This window comes from Ornithorhynchus anatinus, chromosome 1 (genome assembly GCF_004115215.2).
Source record: "Ornithorhynchus anatinus isolate Pmale09 chromosome 1, mOrnAna1.pri.v4, whole genome shotgun sequence".
In the NCBI taxonomy this organism is placed as follows: Eukaryota; Metazoa; Chordata; class Mammalia; order Monotremata; family Ornithorhynchidae; genus Ornithorhynchus; species Ornithorhynchus anatinus.
Window position 1 is genome coordinate 17,530,664 of NC_041728.1, and position 19,425 is coordinate 17,550,088.

The window sequence follows — 19,425 nt, forward strand, 5'->3', positions numbered from 1 at the left end:
GCAAGGGATGAAGGTATCCTAGATGTGTGACTTAGTTGTCCCCGACTCTATCCTCTCCCCAACATAGGATAAGGAGGCTGTTGATCCTGCCAAGAGATGAAGGTCAAGTTTTCTAGGAAGTGGTTGTTAGTATCGGACTGTGAATCGTTTGAATCTCAATCCCGAGCCCCTGTTTTCTCTGGACGTCTTTGCCTTGGAGGGCTGTAAGAGTTCCTTCTGTGGACTGATGGCCCTTGGTGGGAATTCCTGCTCAGATCATTTGGAAAAAAGCATTTAAACAAGCACATCAATGCCACCCGTTCATATGTCTTTTTGCTATGAAAACAAACAAGTTGATTCACTCAAAAGTGAATGTGAACATATTCATGTATTTGGTGAAAAAAAGAAATCTGATATTCTAGGGGATATTTTAATTCGTCTCAAGCAGAGGAAAAATAGTGTAGGTTTTGAATTTGACTTTTCACCTATACCCCAGAAAATCACTGGGAATCTTCTAAGCTGATTCGTGATGGAGCTGTCAGCATATAAACAATAGCACGCTACTCTGAGAGGTGGAAGTGTTATCCCATACTTAATCAAATGATTCCTACTTTTTGTAGGTAGCTGTGCCCCTTATTAGGGACTTTCATAGTAAGGTTGGAAAGATCACAGAAGCATTTAGAAAATGCCTCACTGCTTTTCAAAATTTGTTGAGGGCCTCTTCCTTTAATTTTCAACTCCACCTGTATTTCAAAGTAAATTGAATCTATACATTCTATTTCTCCTTCTGCTATACCGTCCAAAAATGTCATTTGGTAAGGGCTATTTGTGCTGATGGCTTTCTGCTTTTATAAACCTCTTAGGATATTTTGATTCTCTCTATTAAGTGGAATAGAATTCAGCCATACTTCAGTTAAGAGTGAAACTTGCAACCTGGGAAATTTGAGTGTTTCTGAAGGCAATGAAACATATTTTCTGGCTCCTGCTTTGGGATAATATAAATGCCACAGGTTCTTGCAGTGAAGGTACAGTTAAAGACAGACTTGAGTCCTGAGGCATGACCTATTCTTTTAGTGAGCTTTAGTTTCAAAAGGTCTAGGACTGTTGATTATGGTCAACGGCAGCCTTGAGAGTTTAAACCCTTAAAAGTATAGATTTTATCGGTGGTCACTGCCATCTGAGCAATTACTCCTTCTTCTTGAACTTGTATCCTTACGTGATTTTGTTTTGAGTGGTATGATTTTTAAAGATAATATATGTTTTTCTAAAGTTTCTATAAACAGAAAGAGGAATCGTGATTAATTGACCAGTTGAGTTCTTCATTTTGGCCACAGGTTCTGCAACTCCTCCTCCTTTCTTTTTGAAAATCAAACCGTCTCCTCTTTCAGTATGGACTTGGGATTCAAGCTCCATAAAATTTGCATTTCGTGGACAGGGAAGCTGGTTTGCGTGGGAAACAATATAACTTGTGGGTAAAGCATGGGCCTAGGACTCAGAAGGACCTGGTTTCTAATCCCAGCTCCACCACTTGTCTGCTGTGTGACCTTGGACAAGTCACTTCACTTCTCTTTGCTTCAGGTACCTCATCTGTAAAATGGGGATTAAAAATGTGAGCCCTGGGTGGGACAGGGACTGTGTCCAACCTGACTAAGCTGTACCCCAGCACTTAGTACTGTGCTTGGTAGAGTGTAAACACTTTACAAATGCCACAATTATTATTATTGTTAGTGGCATTTTCCCCTTGTTTGGGGAAGCAGTGTGGCCTACTGGAAGGAGCACAGGCCTGGAAATCAGAGGATCCAGGTTCTAATTTTGGCTCCGCCACTTACCTGCTGGGTGACCTTGGGCAAATCATTTAATTTCCCTGTGCCTCAGTTCCCTAATCTGCAACATGGGAATTCAGTGTTCTCTTCTACTTAGACTGTGAGCTCCAGAATGGGATCTGGTCATCTTGTATCTACCTCAGCACTTAGTACAGTGTTTGGCACATAATAAATGCTTAAGAAATAGCCCAATTGGGGGAGATACTTGTTAACATAGATCTGCTCACATAACAGGACTATTCTGCTAGGTCACCATTATCAAAGGGACAACATACTAGGATCATGGTTTATGATCGATCCTTTTTACTAAAATGATATACGAACCCCACATGCCAAGGTGCATCATTTCAACATAACCTAGTAGATGCACATCAATTACAGTAAAAACTTATGCCTTGCATAGCCAAAGAAATAATAACTCCCAAGTGCTTCCCAGACTCCTAAATCAATCAGTCAATGGTATTTATTAAGTGCTTACTGTGTGCAGAACACTACATTAAGTACTTGTATCCTCCCCTTAGCTCCAGGTCTGACAAAGAGACCATCAAGGTGAGCAAGTTCCCCTTTGGTTTGCTGATTGTATGCAAGGACATGAGGTAATTTCTAAAAAAAGGCAGTCTTTTTTTTTAATGGTATTTAATAGTAATAATGAAAATGATGGTATTTGTTAAGCACGTACTATGTGCCAAGCACTGTTCTAAGTGCTGGGGTAGATACAAGATAATTGGTCATACACAGTCCCTGTCCCACATGGTGCTCACAGTCTTAATCCCCACTTTATACATGAGGTAACTGAGGCACAGAGAAGTGAAGTGACCTGCTCAAGTTTACACAGCAGACAAGTGGCAGAGCCGAGATTAGAACCCATGAGCTTCTGACTCCCAGACCCATACTCTATCCACTATGCCATGCTATGTGACCTTAATGGTGTTTGTCAAGGGCTTCTTAATTGCCAGACACTGTACTAAGCGCTGGGGTAGATACAAGCCAATCAGGTCGGACACAGTTCATGCCCCCATGTGGGGCTCACAGTCTTAATCCCCATTTCAAAATGAAGTAACTGAAGCACAGAGAAGTGCAGGCATGATTGTCCTACGCTGAATGGAGAGCTTCTGTAGATCCATTCCTCCATCTGCAAAATAGGCCTTTATCTTCAATCGTATTTTAAGAATGGTGTAAGAATTTCTGACAACAACATTCCTGGAGGTTTTTTGGGAAATGGTATGCAATAAGTTCAAAATATCCTCAAGTTTCTGAAAGCAGTTCCTTAAAGGCGTAGGTAATTTTTGAATAGATTACTCATTCCTATTGTGCCACCGTGTTAGTGATCACACACACCTACCTACATACATGGATCTGGATTCATATTTTTAAAAAGGTAGATGTTTCTGTGCAGATCACTGCTAAGCATGCTCATTGGTTCAGATCTGGGAGGAAAGGAACAAGGGCTAGGAGGATGTTATATTGTACTCTTCCAAGCACTTAGAACAGTAATCTGCACATAGTAAACACTCAATAAATATGATTGACTGACTGAAAGAGCAACAGAAAAGAGGAAGAGGGAGTTGAGAATGCAAGAAGGTCGAAGCCTGAATGCCTGGAGCCATCAGGGCAGCTGAACTAGAGAGGAGTAGGAGTTGACTGCAGAAAATCTTCCTGAAGAGGGAACAAGATCTAGGGAACAGGGGCCCCACCAGGGACAGTGACAAGCAAAGGGCAGGAGCAGGAGGTTTGGCAGGGGGAAAATGCCTGGGAACAACCGGGCATTTTCACTCGATTAGACTGTAAGCCCGTCAAACGGCAGGGACTGTCTCTATCTGTTGCCAACTTGTTCATCCCAAGCGCTTAGTACAGTGCTCTGCACATAGTAAGCACTCAATAAATACTATTGAATGAATAAATACTATTGAATGAATATGTAAGTCTCGTCACGGTAAACAAACTGGTCTGTGTGGTTCCCAAGTACTTGTCCTAGTTTCCCTTCAGTCTAGATTTACTGCTGGAATCAGCTTCAAATAGTGCAAGAAAAATCAGGTTCTGACCATACTTTCCAAATGTTGAGTCTGGGATGAAATCCCTTAATATTCTCTCACCCCCACAACTAGAAGTTGCACCCAGGATTCCACACAAAGGCGCCACCGTGGCCATTCCCTGAAGCAAATGAGGCATCATCCTGGTATCCAATATGGCAGTTTGTCCATCTCGTGGTGGACATTATTCCTCTAGAATGTAAGCACATTGTGAGAAGGGAATGTGTCTACCAACTCTAAAAATTGTACTCTTTCAAGTGCTTAGTACAGTGCTGTGCACACAGTAAGAGCTCAATAAATATGATTGATTGATAAATACTGGACCAACTTAGGTAAACTGACTCTTGGCAACCAGGCATTGTCATCACTCAGAGGGCCCTGGGGACATGCTCTGGCAGAAGAGTTTCTAAAAACTCATCCTTCCCACAGTTGTGGTGACTAGGCCAAGGTGAACACTTAGAAGATAACAGTTAACATCCTCAGTCTAAAATTAAAATGTGGATTCTGAAATTTTGAGAGATTGCTCAGGCTATGTGTAACATGGCAAATGTTATTAATCAAGGAAAAGGTAGCCAAAGTAAACCAGCAGCTACCATCCTTCCCATCACTGTGGATCTGATGGGACTGGGATTAGAACCTCCAAAGGGTACCAAGTGGGATGATGAATGATGGAGTTTTTTTTATGACAAATGCTGTTCCAGAACCATTGATTTCCATTTACCCATCTGCCAAGGAGATTTCTGGGTAGAAGGGCAAAATCCCTTAATGATGTTAGTTTGGAGGACTGGAGTAAAGGAGCTCTTGGAAGCAGTATGGCCTAGTGGAAAGAGGATGGGCCTGGAAGTCAAAGGACTTGGGTTGTAATTCCAACTCTATCATTCACCTGCTATATGACCTTGAGCAAGTCACTTAATTTCTCTATGCCTCAGTTTCCTCTTCTCTAAAATTGGGGGTTATATATTTGCTCTCCTTCCTATTTAGATGGTGATTCCTATTGTTGCACCTCAATTATCTTGTACTCCCCCCTCAGTACTTAGAACAGTGCTGGGCATTTATTATTATCATTATTATTATTATTGTTATCATTATCCTTAGCAGTAGCAGCCATTTGGCAGTGATAGGAACAGGGAAGGACTTTAAAGCATTGCCCCTGTTCATAGACACTGAGAGTGATTAATAAACACTATTACTACTATCAATCCAATCATATTTATTGACTGTGTACTGCTGATAGAGCCCTGAAATAAAGTGCTTGAGAGAGTACCATAAAAAGGAGTTGATGGACAATACAATTACTCCTTCTCATCCTCCTACAGGGCCCCATTTCAGTGAGTTCCCATAGCCAAAAGCTTAGAGATATTATATAGTTATATTGTACTCTGCCAAGTGCTTAGACAGTGCTCTGCACCCAGTAAGTGCTCAATAAATACGATGGACTGACTGACTGACTAGAGAGTTTAACTCAGTTGTTTTCCCAGAGCAGATTCTAAGAGGTGACTAGCTGATTCTTTATCTTTCCTACTCATGTCTGTCCTTCTCTGTGACTGCAGAACAGAGTTTCACCAAAGGGGAGAATCGAGATTATGATACCTACAGGCTAAGGGAAGTTGACTACCACAAATGAAAAATGTGAATTTCATTTTCCAAACCAAAGTGGCAACAGGCAAACACTGTTTATCTCGGAGTGACTGGATCCTGGAGAAGCATCAGAAGTGTCTTGTTATTATATTTACGTTTAGTTTTGGAAGAAGAAAAGCTTGTATTGTAGAAGCCAGGATGTCATTATCAGACCTTATCCTTAAGGGTTTTTACTGAACTAGTGTTGAAGGGATTTTTGAAACCATAATTATAATGACACTTAAAAGCTGTTTTTCATTTCCCAGAAATGCTAAAAGCAGCATTAAATGCTGAAGCATTATATATTTTATACTTCACCATCCAATAATGTCTATTAAATGTCTCCAAAGGCAATTTAATTCATAAGAATCAAGCACCGTTCCCCTCAATTAATTTTTTTCAGTATAACTATAACATAAAATAGCAGGAACAGGTCTGGCGATGCTACTGAACTAATGAATTTGGGTCCCGAGCCAATGCACCTGAAGTATGAAAATTAAAAGAAATTAAAATGCTGGAATAAGCCAGACTTTGTTATTTAAATAGAGGACCATTGCCCGGGTTTTAGGCTAGTTTGTGTTCTGAAGCAACATCACAACTCAGAAAAGCCAATAATCCCTATACTCTTTCTCCCTTCCAGAATTCTACCATGCCAACAGGACATTATTCTGTGGATTCTTGGTTGTGCTGGGGTAAGGGTGGGAGAAAGAGGGAAAAAAAATACTTTTTATCAGCATACCTGCTTTAATTCAACAGGATGTTATCATTCAATCAAACAGTGATATTTACTGAACATTTACCATGTGCAGAGAACTGTACTAAGCTTTTGGGAGAATGTAATGCAACCAAATTAGTGGATACATCCTCTGTTCATAACGAGTTTATAATCTAGAGGGGGAGACAGATGTTAATAGGAATAAACAAGTAATTTATAATATATAATTTGAAGGTGTGTAGATAAGTACTTTGGGGCTGAGGGTGGGGTGAATATCAAATGTCCAAAGGTCACAGGTCCAAGTAAATCATGGGTATCACAGGGGGAACTTATTTTTAACTCTGCAGTTCACTGTTACAACAGAAACCTGTACAATAGATATAATAGCTAATGAATTATTGATGTCGTAACAGAAGTAAGCCCAATTCCTTCCAGATCACAGGTACTCATTCCTTTAAATTGTAAATTATAAAGCTTCACTATAACTGGCTTCAAATAATGAGATTAGAATAGTTTTTAGAGCCACAATCCTGGAATTTTGCCCCGTGTGAGGTGAGCTGGGCAGTCTTTAGCACATTTTGTTCCAAAGAAGCACTTTTTCTCCCTCCTACTATGACCATGAGCCCCAAGTGGGATCTGCTTATCTTATATCTACCCTAGTGCTTAGTACAGGGCTTTGTACATAGTAAGCACTTTACGAATAGCTCTATTATTATTCTAAGGCCTTCATTTTTTTCAAGTAAGGAGACATTTGGGAACCTGCCTCCCCATGGTTGGCAAAGGAGAGCAGCTGTAAGATTTGTCATATGCTTCAAGATTAATGGAATTGTGTTGGATTTAGCCCATTACAATTTATATCAGACTCCCCACGATAGTATCTTCTTGGAAATTCCAACCTGGGTGAGAACACGCCAACTGATTCCTCTTGTCTAGAACGACTTTGTGCTGCTTCTCTTGCCTAGTTGTCAATCTTCCTGGACTCTGGATACTGCCATGAGTCCCCTTGAACAACAGCAGGGATGAGGAGAAGGAAGGGGGTGCAATACAGGTTAGAGTTCAGGTTAGAGTAGTCTGAAATGTGTTCATAATATTAATATCTGTCATATTTGTTAAGTACTTCTATGTGTTATGCACTGTATGAAGCTCTGGAATGGATAGAAGCAAACTGGACTGGACACAGCCCCTGTCCCATGTGGGGCTGAAAGCCTTAATCCCCATTTTACAGATGAGGTAACTGAGGCACAGAAATTCAGTGAAGCGAGTGAAGCGACTTGTCCAAAGTCACACGACCCAAAGGTGGTGGAGCCGAGATTAGAATCTATGACCTGCTGACTCCCAGGCCCATGCTCTATCCATTATGCCGTGCTGCTGCTTCTGCTGGTCAACTAGAAGTCAAGTGAATGCAAGGTTCCTGGGCTGGATGGAATTATCATTCCTATTTATTGAGTCATATTGTGTGCAGAGCACTGTACTGAGCACTTGAGAGAGTCAAATATAACAGAGTTGGTACAAACATCCCCTGCCCACAGTGAGCTTATTGGATAGCAGTTTCACACACCACTACCTGTGTCTGCACAGTGCTGATCTCATAATCATCAGCTCAGCAACAAGGCTTACCTTTTTGCCACACATTGACTGAAATCACAAAGTAAACTTTCCACTTTAAAAATTCCAAACAAAATATGTGTTGCCTTGAGCCCACCTGGTCGTTTAATGCCCAAGGTATCCAGAGCACTGTACCCTATGCTGAAAGAAAAAGAACAAGATAAGGACCCAGCTCTCAAGAAACAATTTAGTCTTTCTTTATGAAGGCAAAAGAAGGGTACTTCCTTATCTCTCTTAATACAGGAAGATGAAAAGCCTATCAGAGTATGTACCCAGAGAAGGAAAAAGTAAGTCAAGGAAAGAAGAATTTTTAAAATGCTAAACTGCCTCATTATCATCCAACCTGGTTCTGGGATCAATAATTTTTCATCCCCACACCCAGACTCATGCCTAGAAGAATGGCAGTCCTGTAATCCTAGCATGATTGAGAAGGAAGCATTCTTAAAGAACCATCTGCTCCAGCTCTTTGTCTCCAGAAAGATTAATAACCAAACCGTTCAGCTCGTATGATGGTCTACAACACGCATGTAGACAAAAAACACAGAGATAAAGGGACTGAACATGGACATTACTTGTGTGGTGATGAATTCTTCCATTTAGCAAAGGATCAAATGAAAAGCTCTTGCCTTTATATATACTTAGACATATCAATCAATCAATAAATGGTATTTACTGGACACTTACTATGTGCAGACCAGTGTACTAAGTGCTTCAGAAAGTACATTACAAGAGTTGGTAGAAATATTACCTTTCCACTACGAGCTTCTATTCTAGACATATGTGTGTGAATATAAATGTTAAATCTGTATTTGTATGATAGGTCTAAGCTGAGACCATTTATCCCCGACTGCAGATATTTCATATGAATTTTCTGGAATCCAGAGAGCCTGACTTCCTGTGTTGCCACGTTTGCCTTAGTGACACCATTCTGCGATAGTTCATTCTCCATATTGCTGTTACCCTTGATCTTGGCCAGAGCTTTTGTTCTGTAGAGATGCTTCAGGCTAGTGATATCGATCAAATATCTTGGAGAGTAGATTTCAAAGCTTGTTTAATCAGCTGTTTAAGCCCTCACCAGTCATTTGGTTTCATAAAACATTGATTTTGGCAGTCTGCTGTTTGGCATACATGTTAATACACAGCTCAGCAAGGCTGAGACTGCAAATAGAATATGGAAGGACTTCAGGGTTTGGGATTGTATGCTGCTGTTTAATCATCTCTTATACATCTGACCCCCTATGTAGTCACTGTTTCCTCTGCCTTTAAAATCCTCCCCTTTCAAATTCACCAAGGTAGATCACCGTACCTCTTCAACTCTTCCTAAAATCCCCACCTTCTCCAAGAAGCCATTGCCAATTAATTTCCAGCATTCCAACTCCCATCAATGCAACAACCACCCTTGTAATTATGTATTCAAATCCATCCTTAGCACTTATGTATTTTAATCCATATTCAATTACACATTCACTTATTTTACTCAGCAATCCGTTCCTGACATATTTGTCTTTCTACCTATTATATCATCCTTCCCCCGCTCTCACTATTTGTAAATAATTTATATCAACTTGTCTCTCCCAGTGGATTGTAAACCCCTGGAAGGCAAGAATTACTCCTTTTGCTTCAGTTGGGTCTGCCCAATTTCTTAGTACAGTGCACGGCTCACAAAATATGATCCATAAATGTCATTGGTTTACTGATTAGAGATAGAGTTGTGTAATTGCTTTGCAATTTGATATGTAGTCTGGAACAAAAAAGACAAATTATGTACCACTGAATGAGAGCAACACTGCAAACCAGCAATATTTTTTAGCAACCAGACAAAACTAAATGTTGAAGGTCTATTCTGTGAGTTATTCAATGATTCACAGATAGGCATAGAAGTAGAAAAACAAACAAGGACAGCCTGTCCACTGAAGGATTGACAGAGTTTTACAAAATGGGGCCTATATCTTCATACTAAATTGAAAACCTGAAGGTCTTGGTGGTGATCTACTTTCTATGTAACTGGGAGGTCTTGACTGAAGGTAATTTTGATTTCCTGCCCTGTCATCTGGGAACCAGTATCACTAGACCAAAACCTCCTGTAGTCAAGAATCGTGTCTAACAACTCTATTGGATTGTGCTCTCCTAAACACTTATTATAATCCTTGCACATAGTAAGCACTCAATAAAAATCACTGATTGATCCACATGAAATGACAAGAATGAATTGCCAACAGGAGGCTGTAGAGTGCAGGGAGCTCACCAGTGTAAAGAAATGTTCAGTCATAACAGTTGAGATGGGTGGGACTCTGCAGGAGAATGTATGTTATCATAACACCCATGCAGCTCTGTAGGGGATAAACACAAAAAAGGAAATCAGAAAAACCTTTCATAGACTTAGTGAAACAGATTTGGAGGCCACTGCAGCAGATCCACCAGCCTGGCAAATGGCAATTTGAGGTGGTAAATATCACTGATTTGATCATCAGAAAAAGGATTATTGAGATGTAGAATTTGTTCCTCATTTCACATTCCTCAAGCACCGTCTATTCATCTAATGTCTAGGGAAAGGAGACCCAACTCGGGACAGGAAAGGAAAAGAAAAAAAAACCCACGCTTGTGGCAATTGAATTTCCCTAAGTGTTTAGATTTGTTTTTATCCTTATCTCTCCTTTACAGGCCTCTCTGAGGAGAGATAGAAATGGCCCGTGTGAACAGTCCATAAAATATGCATCATTGTTAATGACTTCTCAATGTTATCAGACCACAGCTGGCTTAAGAAGATAAGATAAATATTAAAAATGAGAAAACAATTAAAATATTATGATCAATAAAAGCATAATTGTATTATTGTTTATTTCACAAGTTCCATATTAATCATGCTTAGAAACTATTGTCACTCTAAACTCATATCAAGCCCTTTACTGAGAGATGACAGGGTAATTGCATAATGATTTCTGTCTGCTAGGCAAGAATTATCATGACACCTTTTGGAGTTATGTAGTGATTATATTTGGAATAAATTGTTAGCTTTAAGTCACCTTGAGTAATGAACAACATTTTATGAAAACAAAGGAAGAACTGATAAAGATTAAGGTAGTTTTTAATGAGGGAAAGGGGGCATTAATTTGTTGAGGGGACTGGTACCTTCTTTAAGGGTTCCTTGACCAGGGAATATGTTTTTGTTTCTAAGGCCAGGATGATCAAGTGGAAGATCTCTGCTTATCACACTTCTGAATGCCTGTGTCTAGAAGTCTTACTCTCAGTTGCCTTGGCAAACTTGCACGGGCCTCCGGTCATCTGTAACAAATACCCCTCTGTCAACCATCATCTTCATTGCCTGTGTGGGTGAATAGATGGGAAAGTACTTTAGTAGGGGCAGCTTGTTGTTGTTGTTGTCTTATGCCGTTGAGTCATGTCTGACCCATAGCGACGCCATGGACACCTCTCTCCCAGAACACCCCACTTCCATCTGCAATCGTCCTGGTCGTGTATCCATAGAATTTTCTTGGTAAAAATACAGAAGTGGTTTATCATTGCCTCCTTCTGCGCAGTAAATGAGTCTCTGCCCTCCACTCTCTCCTATGATGCTGCTGCCCAGCACAGGTAAATTTTGACTTGAAGCAGATTGCTTTCCACTCATTAGCCACTGCCCAAGCTAGGAATGGAAAGAGTATGGCTCTGCTTCACTATCTCTCCTATAGTCATGTAGTCAAATCCCGGCTCGGCCACTTGTCAGCTGTGTGACTGTGGGCAAGTCACTTAACTTCTCGGTGCCTCAGTGACCTCATCTGTAAAATGGGGATTAAGACTGTGAGCCCCACGTGGGACAACCTGATTCCCCTCTGTCTACCCCAGCGCTTAGAACAGGGCTTGGCCCATAGTAAGCGCTTAACAAATACCAACATTATTATTATTAGTCATGACTGGTAGAGTACTGGAAACTCTCCAGGTGTGACCCTGAGAGGGGAGTAGGGGCAGCAGGCAAATAAAACACATTTTTGGTTTTTATTTCACATAAAACTATAGATTCCATTTATTTTGTAACTTCTAGGTTGCATCTTACTGGCTAGGACAGTGGATGCCAACCTTCATTTTAGACAAAATTTGGATGTTCAGCAATGGTGCACTGCAGACCCACTGCTTATGGAAGTGGTGATAGATAATTTATTCTAGAATAAAGAGTCAATATAAAGATAGGGATGCTGGTAAGAAAACAAATTGGAAAAAGATCACTGGGGAAGAAGATTATATAACTAGTCGACCTCTGGCAGCACAATTTACCATTCAGAAACACTTAATAGTACCTTTTTTTTTAATCATGATTTTGAATTTCTTCCAAAGATACTTCTTATCAACTATTTCATTTTATCCTTACAAAATATCTGTAAGGTAGGAAGCAGCAGATGATGTTTTCCCCATTTGAAATGAAGAAACTGGAACACCTTCACCAGCAGAATTCAAGTCTTTGCATTGGCATTTTACTTGAGCCAAATGCATCTTAAATTTATTTAAATGTGTCCATTCCTCAGAAAATGTAAGCATCTTCCAATCACATGGAAGTAATTTGAGAATTGACTGAGGTAACATTTGTGCAAATGTTGGGCAAAGATCCATTGATGAAAGATGCCCATCTAAGTACAGAGAAAAATAAACTTTTGAAATCTTGTAATATCTGCTCTCAGAACCAGCTCTAACAATCATAATTCTTGCTTTGAAGATGAATCACATTTAAAAGCACATCTTTGTGTCTGTGGAAATCCAAGGTGCTGATTTGGAACATTGATGGTCTCCCACTTTTCAATGTGGCAGAAGATGAGGGTGGCCTCCACAAACACTGTGTATAGACCTAGAATCAAGTTAAGACACAATACTGTTTTTGATTATGGTATTTATTCAACTCTTACTATGTGATAAGCACTGTTCTCAGCATTGGTGTAGATACAAGATAGGTTGGACATGTGGGACTCACAGTCTAAGTAGGAGGGAGAACAGATATTTAATTCCCATTTTACAGATGTGGAAACTGAGACACAGAGAAGTTACACGATTATTTATGGTATTTGTTAAACGCTTACCAAACATTGGGGTAGATACAAGCTAATCACAGTGTTGACCCCATTTAACAGATGAGGTAATTGGGTCACAGAGAAGTTACATGTCTCATCTAAAGTCACCCATCAGGCAAGTGGCAGGGACAGGATTAGATCCCAGGTCATCTGGCAACAGCTTCTCCTGTTGGATTTGCAGTCAAGTTTCAGCCATATTTCTGAAAGCTAAAAGATGATAATCCACTTCAATGTTTTAATGGTTTCAGTAGAGACAAATACACCCAGTTTCCCTATTACATGAAGGTTGCATTCTTGTAAGACCATGCATTATGGAAAACTTGCTTTAGCACTGACTTGTTCCAGCACTGTGTGCATGCCCACAAATGGTGTCTTCGATAATGGAGCGTACTGATCTAACCAGATTTCGTTTTTTGGAAATTAGATTCTCTTTCCCTAATCACATCCTAGCCAAAATTCATATGGAAGGCTGTATAATGGCACAGCTGAATATATGCTGAGCTATTGAGTTATGGTTGATGCTCCTCAGGAACTATATGGGTATTTTCACTTTCACTATTCCACATTTCATTCTCTTTGTTTGGACTTACAGTGCAAACAATATTCAATTATCGGTGGCCTGGATGATGAAGATGCCATTGAGGTGGACACAAATAATTAGTTAAGAAATGGTCCCCGCCTTCTTGAAGGGTATATGTTGAATTGAATAAACACACTGGTTTCCTCTTATACCACTCTCTTCTGTGCTCTTTCAGGATAGTGCTATTGAATTAACATCCTTATTTTTATCCATACTCAGTTTGAGATAACACTGCAAAGTCCACCTTGTTTTAAATGCTTCCTTTCCTTTCCTACCCAACTTTTGAAGACTTTTGATTGGCTTGAGTAGTGATCAAAACCCATTTAAAATTCAGTGATTGATAATTGCAGATGTGTTAGGAAAGAAAATGACACGTTTTCAGTGTGTTAACACAAAGCCCTGTTGTGCTAATTAGAGGGTGATTTCAAAATTATATAGATATAATGTATATTTATATCTATATAATACATATGTTTTACTTATACATATGTAAAAGTATTTCATGTAAAATATTTCATAATTGGTATAGTTAATCATTCTACTTTATCAAACCCTTAAAAAGCACACCAAATCTTTCCTTCATTAAGTGAGAACAAACTGGGGAGATAAGCAGCTTTTTAAAGAGCCCCCTGGAAATGTAATGGATCTTCCAATGAAACAGACTTTTCTAGCAACTAAACTATTTCCCCCATTAAGTACTGGCATCAAATTCCCCACAGTATATATACTCCCCAACAAAGGAGAAAAAACTTGGTGCCAAATGGGAAATTTTTCTTGAAAAGCTACTTTGTTGGCAGCCCAAATATTACAGTAAGCAGTAATATAAATCTCAAATGGCCTCAGAGCACCTTTACAAACGCATCTATTTGGATTGAACCAAGTGCTGTAAAAAGTAAATCTTGTAATACTCTTTTAGGTAGCTGTATTTGAAAGTACGAAATCATTTAAAATGTATATTTCAGGATCGAGAGGAAAAACATGGAAAAGAATAGAGCATATAATGGTCACATAAGTAAGAATCAGGTGTGAAACACTCTTCCATCAATCAATCATTATTATTTATTGAGTACCTACTGAGTGTGAAGCACTGTACTAAATGCTTTTAAGTATATATCAGAAGCAAGATATTTGTTCCCTGCCCTCAAGTAGCTCTCAATCTAAAGGGGGAGGCAGATATTATTTAAAAAGATTCTCTGTCCTTTGAGCAAAATTGCTTCTCCTTCCTCTTCAGTTCTCATGCCCCTGGCCCCACCAATCAATCCAGACTTCTAACTCTTTCCTGAGGTCCTCAGGCTCCCCCTTCTCTTCTTCTGCCCCTAACGATCTCCCCAACTACTTTTATGACAAAACTGAAATCTTTTTTGCAAGCTTCCCACATCTCCAAAATTTCCTTCCACCTCTACATTCTTCCCAGTTGGCCTCTGCCTCTGGTTTATTAATAACAATAATAACTGTGGAATTTTAAAGTGCTTACTTTAAAAGTGCTGGGGTGGATACAAGCAAATCGGGTTAAACATAACCCCTTTCCCACATGGGACATACAGTCTTAATCTCCATTTTACAGAAGAGGTAATAATAATAATAATAATGATGATGATGGCATTTGTTAAGTGCTTACTATGTGCAAAGCACTGTTCTAAGCGCTGGGGTAGATATAAGGTAATCAGGGTCTCCAACGTAGGGCTCACAGACTTGATCCCCCTTTTCTAGATGATGGAACTGAGGCCCAGAGAAGTTAAGTGACTTGCCCAAATTCACACAGCTGACAAGTGGCAGAAGCAGGATTAGAACCCAGATCCTTTTGACTCACAGGCCGAAGCTTAATCCACTTGGCCACCGTGTCCTTTCCTTTTAAGCCCTTTCCACTGGAGGATACACCCACTGCCCCATTTTGAGTCCCTGTTCCTGGTGGAGGTCTGACAATTCCACTGGACTCTGAAGGTCCTCCTAACCCAGGGGAGACTAAGGGAATTCCTGGGCAGAACTATTTTGCTCCATGTCAAGGGGAAATCCTCCTCAGCAGATATAAGATGGATGGCAAAAACCATGTAAAAGTCCAATTACAGTCTGAAATCAATCAATCATATTAAACATGTGGAACTGAAATAGATGAGAATTCCAAAAATTGTATTCAGTCCAAAACCTACTCTTCAGTGGCTCATTACCCTCTTTTTACTAATTGCCCTTGAAAATATATTTTAGCAAATGTCTGAGCTATTTGACTGAAGTAAATTTTGATATTTTAAATATTTCCATGGGACTAACCACCCGCCCACAAGCATTTCACTACTCTGCTTCACTAATTTCCAAACCAAATGATTCATTGCCATCAGTTTAAGGAGGCCTATGTGGTACCTAGACCAAAATAAGGGGATATTCACCCTACCCTCAGCCCCAAGACATTTATGTAGATATTTCTAATTTATTTTAATGCCTGTTTCCTCATTCAAACTGTAAGCTCCTTGTGAGCAGGGAATATTCCAATGGCATGAACATTCTGAATGAATTTGTATTGCACTGGGGCTGGGGAGGTTTCCTGTCGACAGGTTCTGAAGCTGAATCACAGCAGTGATTTAAAAGTTCCAACTGAATGTGGATGAGGCAGACAGGTTCTATAACTGGAAACTTCATTTCATTGCATTCTCTGGGACAGATGGTTTAATGTTGCCCACTGGAAAATGGGGAGAGTGGGTTTCTCAATAAACCCCCAGGCCCCAGCCTGTGTGGACAAATTTATGTGGGAGAGTGGGGTAGAGAGGAAGTGAGGTCAACCATTTTTCAGAAAACACAAAACAAAAATGAAGATCTTTTTTGAAACACTAATAATGAAAATGACCTTTATGTATTTTCTCTGAATTGGATTTTGAAGACTTTGAACTGTATGAGCCCAAGTGCAAATCCAAAATGGTACCTCAGCTGTGTAGACACCTGGCAGCCCCTTACTGCATTCATTCATGATAACTGCATTTTAGGAAGTAATAGGTAAGATGATTAAGGAGATGAAGCAGGTTACATATACAGATAGATTAGGCCTTCCCTGACTAAGCCCTCCTTTCCTCTTCTCCCATTCCCTTCTGCAGCACCCTGACTTGTTCCTTGTATTCATCCCCCCTATCAGCCCTACAGCACTTATGTACATATCTTTAATTCATTTGTTTATATTAATGTCTGTCTCCCCCTCTAGACTGTAAGCTTGTTTTGGGTAGGGACTGTGTCTGTTTACTGTTATATTGTATTCTCCCAAGAGCTTAGTATAGTGCTCTGCACACAGTAAGGGCTCAGTAAATATGATTGTCTGCCCAGGATTAAAGATCATCTAATCAGAGGGGCCTCTGATCAGATGACAGTGGAGGTGTGATTGAAGGCTGCAAAGGCTTGAAGGGAATTGTCCATCAAACCCAGAATATATTCAGTTCTTCTAAATCCCAGAGGTCACTTCGATAGAACCCACATGTGGCCTAATGGATAGAACCCAGACCTGGGAGTCAGACCTGGTTGCTAATCCCAACCCCTCTATTTGTCTGCTGTGTGACCTTGGGCAAATGACTTTTCTGGCCCAACGTGTCACCTTACTCTATTATGTTGTATTGTCCGAAGCGATTAGCACAGAGCTCTGCACACACCAATCTCTCAATAAATATGATTGATTAATTGATTGAAAATGTGCATTAGGGAACAGCTGAGTGATCAGCACCACCTTACTGAAGCTGTCACTCATCTATACCCACCCCTCCTGCTGCAGCTAACAATGTAGGTTTTATTCCTAAACAAATATAAAACTGTGGGAAGAAAGGGTAATGATATGAAACTATTTTGCTCCTTTTCTATCTCAGTTTCTCCATAGCAAAGAAAGTAAAGGAATAGAGGTAGCATGGTATAATAAAGCATGGGTCTGGGGGTCAGAAGGACTGGGTTCTAATCCTAGCTCCTCTACTTGCCTGCTGCAAGACCTTGGAGAAGTCACTTAACTTCTCTGTGCCTCAGTTCCATCATTTGTAAAATCCGGGATTAAGACTGGGACATGGACTGACTCTAAGCACTGGGTAGACATGATTCCTTCCGTCAAGGAGCTTACCGTCTAGAGGAGCTTTGAAGTAATTTAAGGCTATGTACATAAGTTGTGTGGGGCTGAGAATGGGGTGAATATCAAATATTTAAAAGGTTCAAATACAAGCACAAAGTCCTCACAGAATCCCAGTGCTTAGAGTGTTGGGCATATAGTAAGTGTTTTAACAAATACCATAAAAAAATTCTTACTGGTAAAATTGTTTGAGTCTCCTGCAAAAGATCTCATTAAAAATGATTAAAAACACAATTCATTACCTTCCCTACCTAAGTATTCTAAAAAAGATGTTACTGTTTCCTCTGGATGCTCTATAGGATGTCATTTTCCTGGGAATGCTCTAGTTTTGAATGGGCTTCCTTGAGTTTTGAAAAGGTCCCCTGTTGTGTGATTTTGTTACAGTTATTTATCTACCTATTTTATGGGAGGGGGATGTGGTCAGGCAGGCCCCATCAGGCTGTACTGGGCCAAGTTTCCTTGAATCATTCCTACTTTTTAAAATTTGCTTTTTTTCCCAGTGGGAATATAGCTTAAATTGAAATAGCAATCAGATATTTCTGAAAGTGAATGCTTTGTGGCAGAACAAGTAGTCCATTAATGCTTCCATTTATTTCAATTCTCTGGGCTGTTGTCTGCCTTTGAATCTAGGCAGTGCTTCTGTTATGAATATCAGGAGGAGAGTATGTGAATTAAAGGTATACAGTCCTAAGAGATTTATATTTTTCAAAATATGTGGTACATGCAATCTCAATTTTGTTTATTTTATTGGTACCAATATATTGTACGCATTCAGAAATGACATCGAAAACAAATGTGACAAATTTTCCAAAATGATCAATAATATTTACTGAGCACTTACTCTGAGCACAGTACTAAGCGCTTGACAGAATACAATAGAGAGAATAGACATGAGCCCTTCCCTCAAGGAGATTGCAACCTAACTGGGGAGACAGACACTAAAATAAATTACAGCTTGAAGGAAGTGATAGGGGGTGAGTACCCAAGTGCTTATTGGACATGAATATGCTTAAGTGACATTTGAGGGGGAAATAAGGTAGGGAGATTATGGAGGAGATGTGATTTCAGAAGTGAGGGAAGACAGGGTATGAGCGGGAAGATGAGTTCTATTTTGGACATGTTAAGTTTGAGGTGTCTGCAGGACAGTCAAGTAGAGTTGCCCTAAAAGCAAGAGGAAATGTGACACTGCAGAGGAGAGAAGTCAGGCCTGGAGAAGTAGATTTGAGAATCATGCATGTAGAGATGGTAGTCGAAACCAAGGGAGCGAATGAATTTTCCAGGGGATTGGATGTAGATGGAGAATAGAAGGAAACCCAGAACTGAACTTTGAGGCACCCCTACAGTTCATTCATTCATTCAATAGTATTTATTGAGTGCTTACTATGTGCAGAGCACTGTACTAAGCGCTTGGAATGTACAAATCGACAACAGATAGAGACAGTCCCTGCCCTTTGATGGGCTTACAGTCTAATCGGGGGAGACAGGCAGACAAGAACAATGGCAATAAATAGAGTCAAGGGGAAGAACATAAAACAGTGGCAACTAAATAGAATCAGGGTGATGTAGATCTCATTAAACAAAATTAACAAAATAAATAGGGTGATAAAGATATATGCAGTTGAGCGGACGAGTATACTGCTGAGGGGGTGTGACAGGAGAGGGAGAGGGGGGAGAAGAGGGTTTAGCTGTGGAGAGGTGAAGGGGGGGTAGAGGGAGCAGAGGGAAAAAGGGGGGAGCTCAGTCTGGGAAGGCCTCTTGGAGGAGGTGAGCTTTAAGTAGGAATTTGAAGAGGGGAAGAGAATTAGACTGTCGGAGGTGAGGAGGTGGGAGGTAGAGGAGGAGCCTATAAAAAAGACTGAGAACCAGGAGAGGATGGTGTCAGTGAAACCAAGGTTAGATAGTATTTCAAGGACAAAGGAGTGGTCCACAGGGTTGAAGGTAGAT